We start from the raw sequence: 16046 nt of genomic DNA on the forward strand, positions 1-16046 counted from the left end.
TCACTGAAAATTCTAATATTGTGGCTTCCTTCATGGGTGCACTCTCTCTCAAATCACTTGCTCTGAGGTGAAGTCAGTTGTCAGGTCAGTAGAACCCTCAGGCAGCCCTTTGGAGAGGTCAACCTGGCAAAAAAAACTTAGAACTCCAGCCAATAACCTATGGGGGACTGTGTCTTGCCACCAACCACATGAGTAACCTTGGAAGTACATCCTCCCCAGTCAGGCCTTGAGATAACTGCAGCCCCAGTCAACAGCTTGACTAAAACCTCAAGAGAAACTCTGAACCATAGCTACTCAACCAAATGGATCCTGGTTTCCTGATCCTCAGAAATTGTAAAATAATAAATGTTTGCTGTTTTAAGCTGCTAAGTTTTGGGGTAATTTGTAATCCAATAATGGATAACAAATATATTTATGAACAGATGATTCCACTTTGTGGGCCTAGATGTCTCGATGAATTCAGTGATGTTTTTCTAACATCTTACTTTTTTAAAGTTTGTTTATTTGTTTTTGAGAGAGAGAATGTGAGTGTGAAAGAGAGCAGAGGGGGGGTAGAGAGACGGGGAGAGAGAGAATCCCAGGCAGGCTCTGCTCATAGTGCAGAGCCCAATGTGGGGCTCAAACTCATGAACGGTGAGATCATGACCTAAGCTGAAACCAGGAGTAAGACACTTACCTAACTGAGCCACCTAGGCACCCCTTCTAACATCTTATTATAGACAATTTCAACGTTTATTTATTTTTGTGACGGAGAGAAACAGAGCATGAACGGGGGAGGGGCAGAGAGAGAGGGAGACACAGAATCGGAAACAGGCTCCAGGCTCTGAGCCATCAGCCCAGAGCCTGACGCAGGGCTCGAACTCACGGACCGCGAGATCGTGACCTGGCTGAAGTCGGACGCTTAACCGACTACGCCACCCAGGCGCCCCTTTATTATAGACAATTTCAAACGTACAGCTGAGTCAAAAGATTTTACAGTAAATACCCATAGACCTACCACCTAGAGTCTATCAACATTTTTTTGTGGCTTTTAGTGACATCATATAGAACTTGTAGAGCAGATATTCCATTTATAATTGTTCAAATATTTACAAAATTATGGATTCCAAGTTTGCCACTTTTTTTTTAAAGCCTTTTTTCTGTTTTTACTTTATTTTTGAGAGAGAGACAAAGTGTGAGCAGGGGAGGGGCAGAGAGAGGAGACACAGAATTTGAAGCAGCCTCCAGGCTCTGAGCTGTCAGCACAGAGTCCAACACGGGGCTCAAACTCACAAACTGTGAGACCATGACCTGAGCCGAAGCCGGACGCTTAACGAATTGAGCCACCCAGGCACCCCCAAGTTCGCCACTTTTCAAGGCAAACTGTTCCCCTTTTTAGACGGTTCTGTTTATTTAAATGTTTTTCCTTATTTTGAGTTGAAATTCACTTCACTGAATTTTTCATCTGTTTATCCTCCCATGGTACAATGGAGAATAAATCCTTTCCTTTTTCCAAGTGGTAGCTCTTTGTTCCTCCAACCTAGGTGTAGTAGAGCATTCTTGCTGTTGATAATCTCTGGACCGCCTCTTAATCCACTGTTAACTTCCCCTCTCCTCCATCAGCTGTGTAATTAATTTCCTGTGTTAAATTTCCTCTGTTTCAAATACTTAGGGTGTTTTCTGTTTACCAGTTAATCCTCACTGATATAGGGTTATACCACATAATTTTTGAAATATGTCATAAGAGGGTACCTGTAGTGCTTGCCACAAGCATGTGTGATTTCTCCCAGAGACAGGAAATGGTATCGTATGGATATATGTTGTATTATCTGTGCCCTGCCAGCCATGTCATGACTGAGGATATAAAGACACCTTATTTTCAGAGATGCAGTTGGAATTAAATGAGGAAAGCTTGAAATGATGATATTTTAGAAAATGGTTTATTAATGAGTTCTGACTGTTGGAAAGGAAGTGGTCTTGGGGTGATATCCTGTAAATGAGATTAGAAGAAACTTGATAACCAGAGAGGAATTACGAAGTGAAAGTCAGGTAGATGACTGAAAAGCTGAATGTACATTGAAGATCTCCCATCAGTAAGAAGAAAAAAGGGCCCAATCATGATGGAAGGTACACACTAGTAATATCCTATGACTCATTGTTCATATTTAAAGAACAACGGGGAAATCAAAGCATCGTCCATTAGTAGCGCTTCTTATCATGTGACATCAGTTAAGTATAAAATTGTAATTTTCGGGGGTGCCTGGGTGGCTCAGTTCGTTAAGCATCCTACTTTGACTAAGGTCATGATCTTACAGTTCATGGGTTCCATGAACCCGTGTTGGGCTCTGTGCTGTCAGCTCAGAGCTTGGAGCCTGCTTCACATTGTGTGTCTCCTTCTCTCTCTGCCTCTCCTCCATTCACACTCTGTCTCTCTCTGTCTCTCAAAAATTAATACACAGTAAAAAAGTTAAAAAAATAAAAGTTGTAATTTTTCTAAAATCTTAACAATATATCATTTTAATTTTCATTCATCTCTATACTACAGGTGCTGAATGAATAAGAGGAATCAGGGAAGAATGAGGAATAAATACATGAATTTCAAAATGTGTTTCTGGGAATTACCATCATGCAACTATGATCTCAACACTACATAAAATAGTGGAATAAATATTTTAAAAGAAAAATATGTAGCCTCTAAAAGATGAAGGAATTCTGACTAATCAACAGTGAGGAATTATAAATAGTGGACCTTGCCAGATTGATGTGAGTGGTTTTCTGGGGGGTTTTTGGATTATTAATTCCAGGAATAAGAGAAGAGAAGTGTTAGATATTCTAGATTAGGCTATCAGTAAAGCATTTTGATCTAGCATCTTGTGAAATCTCAATTACGAAATTAACTTATAGTGATTTCCAGGTGAGAGGGGTAACTGGAAAATTTCAAAGAAGACTTAGAGGAACAAATGAGCAATGACAGGGAATTTTTAAAAACTTTTTTGTTGTGAAATATACATAGAAGTTTACATAATGAAAACTCACCATTTAAAGAAAAACCTAAAATGAACACCCAGTTCGAGAACTAGAACATTTTCAGTACCATAGAATCTTACCTTGTATTCCTTTTCTATCACAATGCCCTCTACATACCCACCTCCAGAGGTAACCGTTTTCCTGACCTTTATGGCAAACACGTTCTTGCTTTTCTTTACAGGTTCACTGTCCGACTATGAATTCCCTAATAGGCACATAGCTTTGCCTGGTTTTGAACTTTATATGCATAGAATCATAAAGTATATGTTCTTTTGTATTGGCCTCTTTTCGTGCAATATTATTCTGTTGTTATATGTTGTCCGTGGCCATGTCTCATTAGTTTTCACTGCTGTACGGTATTTCATTTTTAATGTATACCACAATTTATCTATTGTTGTGTCTGGAGGGAACGGCAGGAATTTCTACGGGTGAAAAGATGATTTCTCAAGTCAGTGTTTTTCAGAGTCTGTCTCAGACCTGCCAGCATCACAACCACTGTGTGCTGATCTATAATACAGATTCTGGGGGTCCTCTCAAGCCCTTCTGAATCAGTCTCTGGAGCGGGGCTCAAGGAATCTGCCCTTGAAAAGCTAAAGTGAGCCCCCTGTAGCAATTTGCTCCACAAAACTAGCATTGTGTGAAGTTTCAACCCACTACAACAAATAGACTTGTGGCTCTATTCTCAGACACTGGTGTTCAGTAAATTTAGGGTAAATCCTGAGAATATATATAGTTAAAAGGTAGGTGCAAATCCTGCAAGCACAGGGTATATTTGGACATACCAAGTTGTCCAGTGTGACCGGCAATGAGAATTTTTTTCCCCCAGCAATTTATGAAAATATTCATGGAACCCTCTCATTTATTCTGTATCTGACCAGTCTATTATTTATTTACTCTATGCAAGCACTATGCTCAGTATTGTGAGAGTGGGAAGATAAATTAGACATAGCTTTTATGTTTAAAGCTTAAACTAAAAAAAATTTTTTTTAACGTTTATTTATTTTTGAGACAGAGAGAGACAGAGCATGAATGGGGGAGGGGCAGAGAGAGAGGGAGACACAGAATCAGAAGCAGGCTCCAGGCTCTGAGCCATCAGCCCAGAGCCCCACGTGGGGCTCGAACTCACGGACCGCGAGATCGTGACCTGAGCTGAAGTCGGACGCTTAACTGACTGAGCCACCCAGGCACCCCTAAAGCTTAAATTTTTAATTAATTATTAATCTCTGTACCCAACTTGGGGCTTGAACTCACAACTTGGAGATCAAGAGTCGCATCCTCTTCCAAGTGAGACAGCCAGGCACCCCTATGTTTATGGCTCTTACAATTGGAAAAATAAGATGTGTGGAAATAATTGTTGTAATGACATGGCTCTCAGATTCACATGCTGGGACCTTCTTGAAAGGCCTTAGAATAGGGGAGAGCAGGATGAAGCATGGTGGGCTAGGATGAAGTCCCATCATTGAGTCCAAATAAAATCATTTTGCGTTCAGTCTCTGAAGGTCCCAGAGCAAAGGTTTCAGGACATGGTTACAGGATTTCTCATTAGCAGATACTGGCCAACAAGTAGAAGAGAAAGAATCATATGAGTCAGTGTAAGTAATGCTGCATAAAGGGATAGTTAGAAACTTTGTAAGGGGTCAGAATGTTGACTGAAAAATAGGTTCCTGGGGCAGGATGCAACCCTGGAAGGAAACTGGAGTGAGAACCAGGGACCCAGGCCAGAGTCTTTGTCTAGACTGGTCATGCACATTGGAGGGGTAAACAGGAAGACCCAATTCAGTGTTCCTGCAGACATCCAAGACTATTCACACCAGGTCAAGGACAACAGACTATATCCTTACTAGAGGAAAAGGAACAGGAATTGTGCCAGGCAAGGTCCTCATTAGTTTGGGGCTGATGGTGCAGAATCTGCAGGTAGCAGACTCTGAGTGCCTACAAATGTCTGGGGCAGGGGCTGGAATAAGCAGGAAACAGTTCATAAGAATGTGATTTGATCCAATTTGACTAGAGTCAATAAGAGAAAAGAAGGAATCAGGAACAGTTTCATGGAGGAGTGAGAATTGGAAAAGAACTTGAGAAATCAATGCTAAGTAGGGAAAATGAAATTTACTGGTCAGGGTTGGCGAGGTTACTTCTGGAGCCCTTCTCAGGATTAGGAATATGTAGCAATTCATCAAAATCTTGGCTCAGTGACAAAGTTAAATATTTTCAATATTTGTATGCAGTTGAATCCTAGAATTTTTTCAGAAATCTGGAACATATGCCATTTGATTCCCATGACTTTTCCCCTGGTATCTTATTATAAACATGTCAAACATACACACAAACTATTTTACAGTGAACACTATACATCCACCATCTAGATTCTACAATTGCCATCTTATTGTTTGACGTTTTTCAGAGTAAGTTAGAGACAATAGAACACTTTGCCCAAACACTTGAGCATACATAATATTAAGTAGCATTTGGTATTTATGGGGTTTTTTTTAGATAAAATTTACACACCATGAAATGTATAATCATAAATGTACCATTCAATGAGTTATGACAAATGTTCATAACTGTGTAACACCAAACTTCTATGAAGGTTCAGAAGATCCTGAACAATCAAGAAAGTTCTCTCATGTCCTTTCTAAGAAACATTACCCCAACTTCCAGAGGAAATCTCTGTTCTGATTTTTTCCATCATAGATTAATTTTGCCTATCCTAGAAACATAAACATATTGTACAACAGGTACTCGTTTGAGTAAGTCTTCTTTCATTCAGTATAATGTTTATGAGATTTATCCATGTTGTTCCATGTAGTTCTTTTTTGTTGAAGAATAGCATTTCATTGTATGGTTATACCATAGTTTATGTTTTTTAATTTGAATGGTTTTTGACATAATTTCAGATTATAGTAAAGTTAAAAGAATAGCACAGAGAATTCTGGATAGCCTTCACACAGGTTCTCCAAATGTTAACATTTACCTACATTTGCTTTATCTCTTTTCCCCTCCCTGATTTTTTTCTGAATTATGTCAAGTGGTATTCTTGATGCCCCTTTCCTCCTTAATACTTCAGTGTCTATTACCTAAAACAAACAAGAAATTCTCTCATACTAACAGAACATTTAACAACTGAAACTTTATATTTCTTTTCTTTTTTTAAGAACATATTCATTCACTTAATCCGTAACAGCCTTGTAGATCGAGTACAATTTTATTACTATTAAAAAAATGTTTTTTTAATGTTTATTTTTGAGAGAGAGGTAGACAGACAGAGTGTGAGCCCGGGAGGGGCAGAGAGAGAGGGAGACAAAATCCGAAGCAGGCTCCAGGCTCTGAGCTGTCAGCACAGAGCCGGACGCGGGGCTGGAACCCACAAACTGCGAGATCATGACCTGAGCCGAAGTTGGATGCTCAACCAACTGAGCCACCCAGGCGCCCCTATTATTATTTTTTTTAAGTTTATGTACTTATTGGGGTGCCTGGGTGTCTTGGTCAGTTGGGCGTCCGACTTTGGCTCAGGTCAGGATCTCACGGTCCGTGGGTTCGAGCCCCACGTCAGGCTCTGTGCTGACAGCTCAGAGCCTGGAGCCTGCTTCGGATTCTGTGTCCCCCTCTCTCTCTGCCCCTCCCCCACTCAAGCTCTGTCTTTGTCTCTCTCAAAAATGTTAAAAAATTTTTAAAAAATGTTTCTGTACTTATTTTTTTTTAGTGTCCTCTGTACCTAACATGGGGCTCAAACCCATGAGCTTCATCAAGAGCTTCATGCTCTTCTGACTGAGCCAGCCAGGAACCCCTGTTTATATTCCATAACATGACTTTCTTTAAGAATATGGGCAAGTTATTTATTTGTTTGTTTATATTTTTATTTTAAAAAATATTTTATTTTTAAGTATTCTCTATATCCAACATAGGGCTCAAACTCACAACTCTGAGATCAAGAGTTTCATGCTTTACTGACATAGCCAGCCAGGCACCCCTTTTAATTAATTAATTAATTAATTAATTATTTTTAAGTAGGCTCAGTGCCCAACGGGGGTTTGAACTCATGACTCCAAGATGAAGAGTCACATACTCTATCAACAGAGCCAGCCAGGTGCCCCTAGGCAAGTTATTATTGTTTTAAGTTTATTTATTTATTTTGAGAGAGAGAGAGAGAGACAGCACGCCAGTGTGTGTGTGTGCACCGCGTGAGTGGGGGAGGGGCACAGAGAGAGAGAGAGAGAGAGAGAGAGAGAGAGAGACATAATCCCAAGCAGGGCTTGTGCTATCAGTGCAGAGCCTGATGTGAGGCTCGAACTCACAAACTCTGACATCATGACCTGAGCCAAAGTCAGACACTTAATTTATTGAGCCACCCATGCACCCCCTAGGCAAGTTACTTCTTAATTAAGCTTTTAATGTGAGATAATTATAGAGTTGCATGCGGTTGTAAGGAATAATACAAAGAAATCTTACTCTTTACCCAGTTTGTCCCATTGGTAATATCTTGCAAAACTATAGCATAATATCAAAACGAGGATATTGACATTGATACAGTCAAGATAAGGAACATTCCATCACCAGAAGGATCCTTCATGTTGCCCTTTTATAGCCACCTTAATTTCATTCCCACCCCTATCTTTTCCTTAGCACTGGAAAGCAGTAATCTGTTCTCTATTTCTTTTTTTTTTTATTTTTTTTATTTTTAAAAAAAAATTTTTTTTTTCAACGTTTATTTATTTTTGGGACAGAGAGAGACAGAGCATGAACGGGGGAGGGGCAGAGAGAGAGGGAGACACAGAATCGGAAACAGGCTCCAGGCTCTGAGCCATCAGCCCAGAGCCTGATGCGGGGCTCGAACTCACGGACCGCGAGATCGTGACCTGGCTGAAGTCGGACGCTTAACCAACTGCGCCACCCAGGCGCCCCTGTTCTCTATTTCTATAATTTTGTCATTTCAAGAAATTATATAAATAGAACCATACATTATGTAACCTTTTGGATTACATTTTTTTCACTCAACATAGTTCTCTGGAGATTCATCTAGGTTGTTGCATGCAGCCATAGTTCCTTTTTGCTCAGTAGTATTTCATGGTATGGATCTGTTGAAAGGCATCTGGGTTGTGTTAATTTTTTACTGTTATGCATAAAGCCACTATAAACATTTGTATACCATTTTCCTGTGATTATAAATCTTTATTTCTCTGGGAGAAATGCCCAGGAGTGCAACTGCGGGGTCTTATGATAGTTACATGTTTAGTTTTTAAAGAAACTGTCATATTATTTTCCAAAGTTGTTATACCATTTTGCATCCCCAGCAGCAATGTATGAGTAATCCATTTTCTTCAAATCTTCAGTATTGCTTGATGTTGTATTTTTTATTTTAGCAGTGTGAGTTGGGTGAGGTGGTATCTCATTATGATTTTATTTTGCACTTCCCTAATGGCTAATGATGCTGGATATCTTTTCATGTGTTGTTTGCCATCTGTATATCTTCCTTGTGCAAATGTCTCTTTTGTCCACGGATTCTTTGCTTTTGTATTGCTTGCTATTTATATTGTTTCCTACTTAGGGGCGCCTGGCTGGCTTAGTTGGAAGAGCATGCTACTCTTGATCTTGGAGTCATGAGTTCAAGCCCTATGTTAGGTGTAGAGATTACTTAGATAAAAAAAAAAAAGAAAAAAAAGATTGTTTCCTATTTACTGTTTAGTTTGTTGTTCTTATTGTTGTCTCTGTTGTTTAAAGTACCAAGAGCTGGCATTGTTTTTCTGTTTGTTTTGTCAGTAGATGTCTTGGATGAGTCATTCAAGGAATATCACGTAGTCCAACCTGATGAAACCTATCCCTTTGTGCACTGATGCAAACACTGGTGGCGCTTAACTGAGGCCTTATTTCCAGATCAGATCATGCAGATTTGAACAAAGGTGGCAAGAGTAAGAACCTCAACTGAATTTTCATTAGTGTCTTCAATAGAACTGCTGGTGACCCATCTTGCTTTCATAGATGCGACAAGGCAAAAGGCTACTATTGAGTTTTGAGAATTGTTAATGTATTTTAGGTACTTGTCCTTTGTCAGATATGTGGTTTGCAAATAAATTCTTCCAGTCTGTAGTATCTTTTTATCCTCTCAACAGGTCTTTCACAGTTTATTTCATCAGTTTATTTTTTTTCATGTTTATTTATTTTTTTAGAGAGATAGAGCAAGCAGGGAGGGGCAGAGAGAGAGGGAGACAGAGAATTCAAAGCAGGCTCCACGATGTCATCCTGGAATCTGATGCGGGGCTCAAACCCACGAACCATGATATCATGACCTGAGCCAGAGTCAGATGCCTAACCAACTGGGCCACCCAGGCACTCCTCATCAGTTTATTTTTATGGATAATCCTTTTGGTTTCAAGTCTGAAAATTCTTTGCCCAGTCCTATATCCCAAAGATTTTCTGCTATAGTTTTCCCTGAGAGTTTTGTAGTTTTACCATTTATTTACATTCAAGTCCATGATCCCCTTTGAGTTATTTCATTATGTAATGTGAGACTTAGGTCAAGGTTCATTCTTCTGCCTACGGGCATCCAGTTACTCTAGTTGATTCAAAAGGTTACTTTCTTATATTGATTTGCTTTTGTAATTCAGCTGTTCTTTGTTACCTTGGATTAAGCAATGGTTGCCTAGATATCACATCAAAAGCACAAACCACAAAAGAAAAAATATATATGAATTGGACTTCATCAAAATTAAAACATTTTGTGCTTCATAGGGCATAATGCTAGGTTTATACCTAAGTATTTTTTTTTCCTTGAGTGATTTAAATGGTATTATATTAAATTTTTTTTAATGTTTATTTTTGAGAGAGAGAGAGAGAGACAGAGAGAGAGACAGAGTGTGAGCAGGGGAAGGGCAGAAAGAGAGGGAGACACAGAATTCGAAGCAGGTTCCAGGCTCTGAGCTGTCAGCACAGAGCCCAATGTAGGGCTTGGACCCACAAACTGTGAGATCATGACCTGAGCTGAAATAGGGAGCTTAACTGACTGAGCCACCCAGGCACCCCCAAATGGTATTGTATTTTAACTTCAGTGTCTACATGGCCATTGCTAGTATATAAAAATGCAGTTTGTTTTTATATGGTTATCTTATATCCTAAGATCTTGCTGACTTCCCATATTGTTTCTTAGGTTTTCTTTGGTAGATTTTTTTTTTTTTTTATGAAGACAATCATGTAATCTTGTCATCTAAATATAGGACAGTTTTCTTTCTTCCTTTACAATTGAAATGCTTTTATTTTTTTTAATGTTTAATTTTGAGAGAGAGAGAGAAAGAGTGAGAGAGAGGGAGGGAGGGTGGGGGAGGGGCAGAGAGAGGGAGACAGAGGATCTGAAGTGGGCTCTGCGATGACAGCAGAGAGCCGGATGCAGAGCTTGAGATCTGCGAACCCTGAGATCATGACCTGAGTCAAAGTCAGACATTTAACCTACTGAGCCACCCAGACGTCCCTGGAATGCCTTTTATTTTCCTTACTTGCCTTAGAGTAATTCTAGAACTTCCAGCATTCTGCTGTCTCAAATATTTCCTCTCTATATATTTGGAACATCAGGCAGTGATTGTCTTAGTCCATTTGGACTGCTAATACAAAATACCACAGAGTGGGTGGCTTCTGAACAACAGAAATTTATTTCTCATAGTTCTGGAGAATGGAAGTCCAAGATCAGGGTGCCAGCTTTGTCAAGTTCTCATGAAGATCCTCTTCTTGGGTGCAGATTACTGACTTCTCAATCTATCTCACATGGTGGAAGAGCTCACATGGCTAGGGAGCTCTGTGGGGTCTTTTTTTTAAGTTTATTTATTTATTTTGAGAGAGTTAGGGAGAGAAAGAGTGGGCAACGGGCAGAGAGACAGGGAGAGAGAGAGGATCCCAAGCAGGCTTCTCGCTGTCAGCAGAGAGCCCAACATGGGGCTCAGACTCACCAACCCTGAGATCATGACCTGAGCCTAAGAATCAGAGGCTCCACTGACTGAGCCGCCCAGGCACCCCTGTGGGGTCTTTTTTTAAAAAGGCACTAATTCCATTCATAGGAGCTATGACTTCACGACCCAATCACCTCCCCAACCCCCCACCTCCTAATACCATTACCATGTGCCTTAGGTTTTCAACATATGAATTTGTAGGGACACAACATTCAGTCCATAGTAGTAATATAATTTTTGCTTCAACTGTCAAACATAATCATGAGGAATGTACATGACAAACATACCACAAACACTAAATCAAACAAAATCAAGAGGAGAAATAAAGCCTAATGTTATTTACCTGTATTTTTACTTAGCATGTTCTTTTTTCTTTCCTGATGTTCCAAGGTTCCTTCTTCTATAATTTCTTTTCTGTTTAGAGAACTCCTTTAGCCATTCTTTTAGCAGAGGCCTGATGACTACATAGTCTCCTAGTTTTTCTTCATCTGACAATATCTTGATTTCCTCTTCAACCCTGGAAAATATTTTCACTGAGTATGGAATTCTGAGTTGCCACTTCTTTCATCATTAGAAAAATATTGTGCCACTTTCTTCTGGCCTTCATGGTTTCTGCTAAGAAATTCACTGTTATTTAGGGGTGCTTGTGTGGCTCAGTGAGTAGACATGTGACTCTTAATCTCAGGGTTGTGAGTTTGAGCCCCGTGTTGGGTGTAGAGTTTACTTAAAATAAATAAATAAAATTACAAAAAAAAAAAAAACCCAGAAATTCACTGTCATTTGAATTATTTTTCCTGAACAGGTAATGTGTCATCTCTGTCATTTTAGTGTTGGCTCTGTCGATTGTCTTTTTTTCATTCAGTTTGAGTTCTTGACTCTTGGTGACTCTCACTTGAGACCTGGACATTTTCATATTATGTCTTTGAATATGATTCTGGGTCTTATGGCTTCCTTTGACACCACTCCAATAGGAGAAGGGGGCAGTGTCATCTTATTACTGTCAGGGGGAGATAGAAATCCAGGTTCTTCACTTGGTTTCCATTGATATCTGAATGTGGGGACTCCCTGTTATGCTGGTGGGAGGTTTGAGTTCCATATCTCCACGTGGTCTCCACTGATGCCATGGGGTAGGAGTCCTTGCTACCCCTAGATGGGATGAAAACCCTAGCTCCCTACTTGGCTTTCTTTGCTGCTACCTCAAAGGGGTGTTAGGGCACCTTGTTATAGGCTGTAAGAGTGAAAGTCTAGACAGGCTCCCCAGTCAGCCTTTGCTGGTGTGGATGTGGGTGCTGGGCCATAGTTTTGTTTTTTGTTTTGTGTTTTTTCCTGTGTTATTTGGCTGGAGTAAAGTGGTATTGTGTAAAAATGTTTTGTCTTGCTAGGTGGCCCTTTTTCTGCTTCTTTGGCTAAAAGATTGGGGCTTTTGTTGGGGCTTTTTGGTTTGTACCCATTATTTTCAAGGTTACCAGGGACTTCAGATCCAAATCTGATACACGAGACAAAAAGAAATCCCAGGGATCTGCTACCATGTTGTTCCTGGGGTCCTGGGGTTCCTTGCTGGTTAATCTTCTCTCTACCATTCAGATTCTTATGTTTGTTTTTTATACAGTGTTTAGGGGTTTTAGTTTGTTTTTTTATACAGTGTTTAGGGGTTTTAGTTGTAATGAGTAGGAAGAATAGGGAAGTTTGTCTACTCCACCTTCCTGTAAACCCAGTTATTTTTTTGAGCTAATGTCTCTCAATTTTACTTTCTCTGATATTAGATTTAGGTTATGTTAGTTTAGCTGTAGTTCCACAGAAGTGATGCTGAGTTCTTTTCCGTGCATATCATAGCAGAAGGCTCATGCTATCAATTAACATCACTACCAGTGATGTTATTTTCCCTTGCTTTTGTTCACTTGGCTAAGGTGATGTTTGCCAGACTCCTCCACTCTGAAGTTACTTTTTTGTAGTATTTTGTAGGGACATACTTTGAGACTGTATAAATATCCTCTTACTCTTCAAACTTTCACCTGCTAGTTTTTGCCACATACAGTGATGATACTTGTCTGAATCAATTATTATGATGATTTTCCAATGATGATTTTCTAATCTTATCATTCCTTCCTCATTTATTAATTTACATTTAACCAAAAGAAGAGCTCTCCCTTCTCCACCATTCATTCACTAATTCATTCATTTATCTTTATCTATTCATATCAGCTTATGGAGTCTTATAAATAATAATTCTTTACTATCAGTATTTATTTTGATGCTCAAATTGTCCCAGATTCGGCCAGTGGAATCCCCCTTTAGTTATTCTTAAGTCTTTGTGAAATGTCTTTATCCAAAGACAAGATTGGGGCATCTGACTGGTAGAGCATGCAACTCTTGATCTTGGGGTTGGGGGTTGAAGTCCCACATTGGGCAAAAGATTACTTTTAAAAAAGCTAAAAAATTAGGGCACCTGGGTGGCTCAGATGGTTAGGTGTCCAACTTTGGCTCAGGTCATGATGTCACAGTTTGTGGGTTTGAGCCTAGCATTGAGCTCTGTGCTGACAGCTCAGAGCCTGGAGCCTGCTTCAGATTCTGTGTCTCCCTCTTTCTCTGCCCCTCCCCCACTCATACTCTGTCTCTCTGTCTCTTTGTCTCTCTCTCTCTCTCTGAAAAATAAACATTAAAATTTTTAAAAAGCTAAAAAATTAAAAAAAATAAAAAGCTAAAAAATTAAATTAAAAAGAACCCCAAAGACAACATGATCACCTACACAGAAAATTCTAGAGAATCTATAAAAAAGCTACTAGAACTGTGAGAATAACAATGTTGTAGGACACAGATTAATATATACTAATCACATTTCTTTTATTTATGTTTATTTATTTTAAGACACAGAGAGAGAGGTAGGGGCAGAGAGAAAGGGAGCAGGAGAATAGAGAATCCCAAGCAGGCTCCACGCTGAGAGTGCATGCCAGACACAGGGCTTGGACCCACTAACCATGAGATCTTGACCAGAGCCGAAACCAAGAGTTGGACACTTAACTGACTGATCCACCCAGGTGCTCCCATATTTCTATGTAATAGCAACAAGTAACTGGAAATTAAAGTGTTAAAAATGCCATTTACAAGAGAAAAAATAACATGAAATACTTAGGGATAAATCTAACCGATTTGTATTTTGAAACTATAGTTGATGACAGAAATTAAGGAAGACTTAAATAAATGGAGAGACCTTGTTTATGTGTTGAAGAGTCACTATTGTTAAACTATTAATTCTTCCCAAATTTGGGGGTAGAAATTGGTCAGCTGATTCTAAAATGTATATGAAAAAACAAAGGCTCTCGAATAGCCAAAACAACTGTGAAAAAGAACATAGTTGGACGATTTTACTATCTAATTGTAACATTTATTCTGAAGCTATAATAATCAAGACTGTGTGGTATTGGGGTGCCTGGGAGACTCAGTCAGTTAAGCTTCCAACTTCAGCTCAGGTCATGATCTCACTGTTCGTGGGTTCAAGCCCCATGTCGGGCTCTGCGCTGACGGCTTGGAGCCTGGAGTCTGCTTCAGATTCTGTGTCTCCCTCTCTCTCTGACCCTCCCCTGCTCATACTCTGTCTCTCTCTCAAAAAAATAAATGAACATTAAAAAAAATAAGACTGTGTGGTATTGGTACAAATATATATATCAATGGAAAAAATTGAGTCCAGATACAGACTCACATATACATGGTCAATTCATTGTCAACAAAGATTCTAAGACGATTCAATGGAGAAAGGATAATCTTTTCAGAAAATGGTTGTGGGAACAATTGGACATCCATATGTAAAAAAAAAAAAAAATGAACCTTGACACTTGCCTTGCAACAGATTATAAAAAGTAACTTAAAAAGGATCACAGACCTAAATCCTTAAAACCTAAGATATAACTTCTATAAGAAAACACAGGAGAAAAATCTTTGTGACATTAAGAAGATATCATAAAGAGGACACAACAATGCAACTCATTAGCAAAAGACCTCCAAATAATTCCATTAAAAATGAGTAGGGTTGGGGCGCCTGGGTGGTTAAGTGTCTGATGCCTCACCAACTGCGCCAGCCAGGTGCCCTTCCAGTAGCATTTCTGGTTGAATTGGGGATAAGTGCCAGAGCCAAACTCTAACATGACCTGGATCAAGGAATAGTAGGTCACCTGTAAGGAGTTTCCACTGAAGCAAACATGCTTTGAAGCCTTGGATTGCCTCTACATCCAACTAGTCAAATTGACAATCCTTGTGTCTTTTTTTTCCAGGGGAAGGGCAGATTGTTTTTATCACCGAGTTTGAGTGAGGATTGAGTTTCTAAGTTCGGTCAATGTTATAACTAGAGTGTGCTGAAATATACTAGCCAGAATTTTTCCCTTAAAAAAAAAACATTTTCTTACAGAAATGTCTAATATATTTAAAACTATGTAAAATAGGGGTGCCTAGATGCCTGAGTGAGTTAAGCATCTGACTCTTGATTTCGGCTCTTGATATCATGGTTCGTGAGTTTGAGCCCCACATACAGCTCTGCACTGACAGTGCAGGGCCTGCTCCAGATTCTCTCTCTATTCCTCTCTCTCTGTCCCTCCCCTGCTCATGCTCTCTCTCTCAAAATAAATAAACAAACTTAAAAAATTATGAAAGATAAAAAACATTGGGAAAAAATTTAATAGTATGTAAAATGGTATAATAAACTCCCAGGTACCCATAATTATACTTGCAGAACATTCTATCATTCTTGTTTCATCTTTTCACTTTTTTCTGAATCTATTTATTTATTTATTTATTTATTGAGAGAGACAGAGAAGAGTGAGCAGGGGAGGGGCAGAGAGAGAGAGGGAGAGAGAGAATCCCAAGCAGTCTCCATACTGTCATCACAGAGTCCAATGCAGGGCTTGAATTCACGAACCATGAGATCATGACCTGAGCCAACACCAAGAGTCGGACACTTAACCGACTGAGCCACCCAGGTGCCCCTGAATCATTTTAACACAAATCCTAGGTTATATAATTTCTCCTGTAAATATTTCAGTATATATCTCTAACAAATAAGGCCTTAAAAATAATCACACAAATTCTTTCATAGAACAAAGACACTTACAAATTAGTTTGTGA

Source organism: Lynx canadensis, chromosome B3, assembly GCF_007474595.2.
Source record: "Lynx canadensis isolate LIC74 chromosome B3, mLynCan4.pri.v2, whole genome shotgun sequence".
In the NCBI taxonomy this organism is placed as follows: Eukaryota; Metazoa; Chordata; class Mammalia; order Carnivora; family Felidae; genus Lynx; species Lynx canadensis.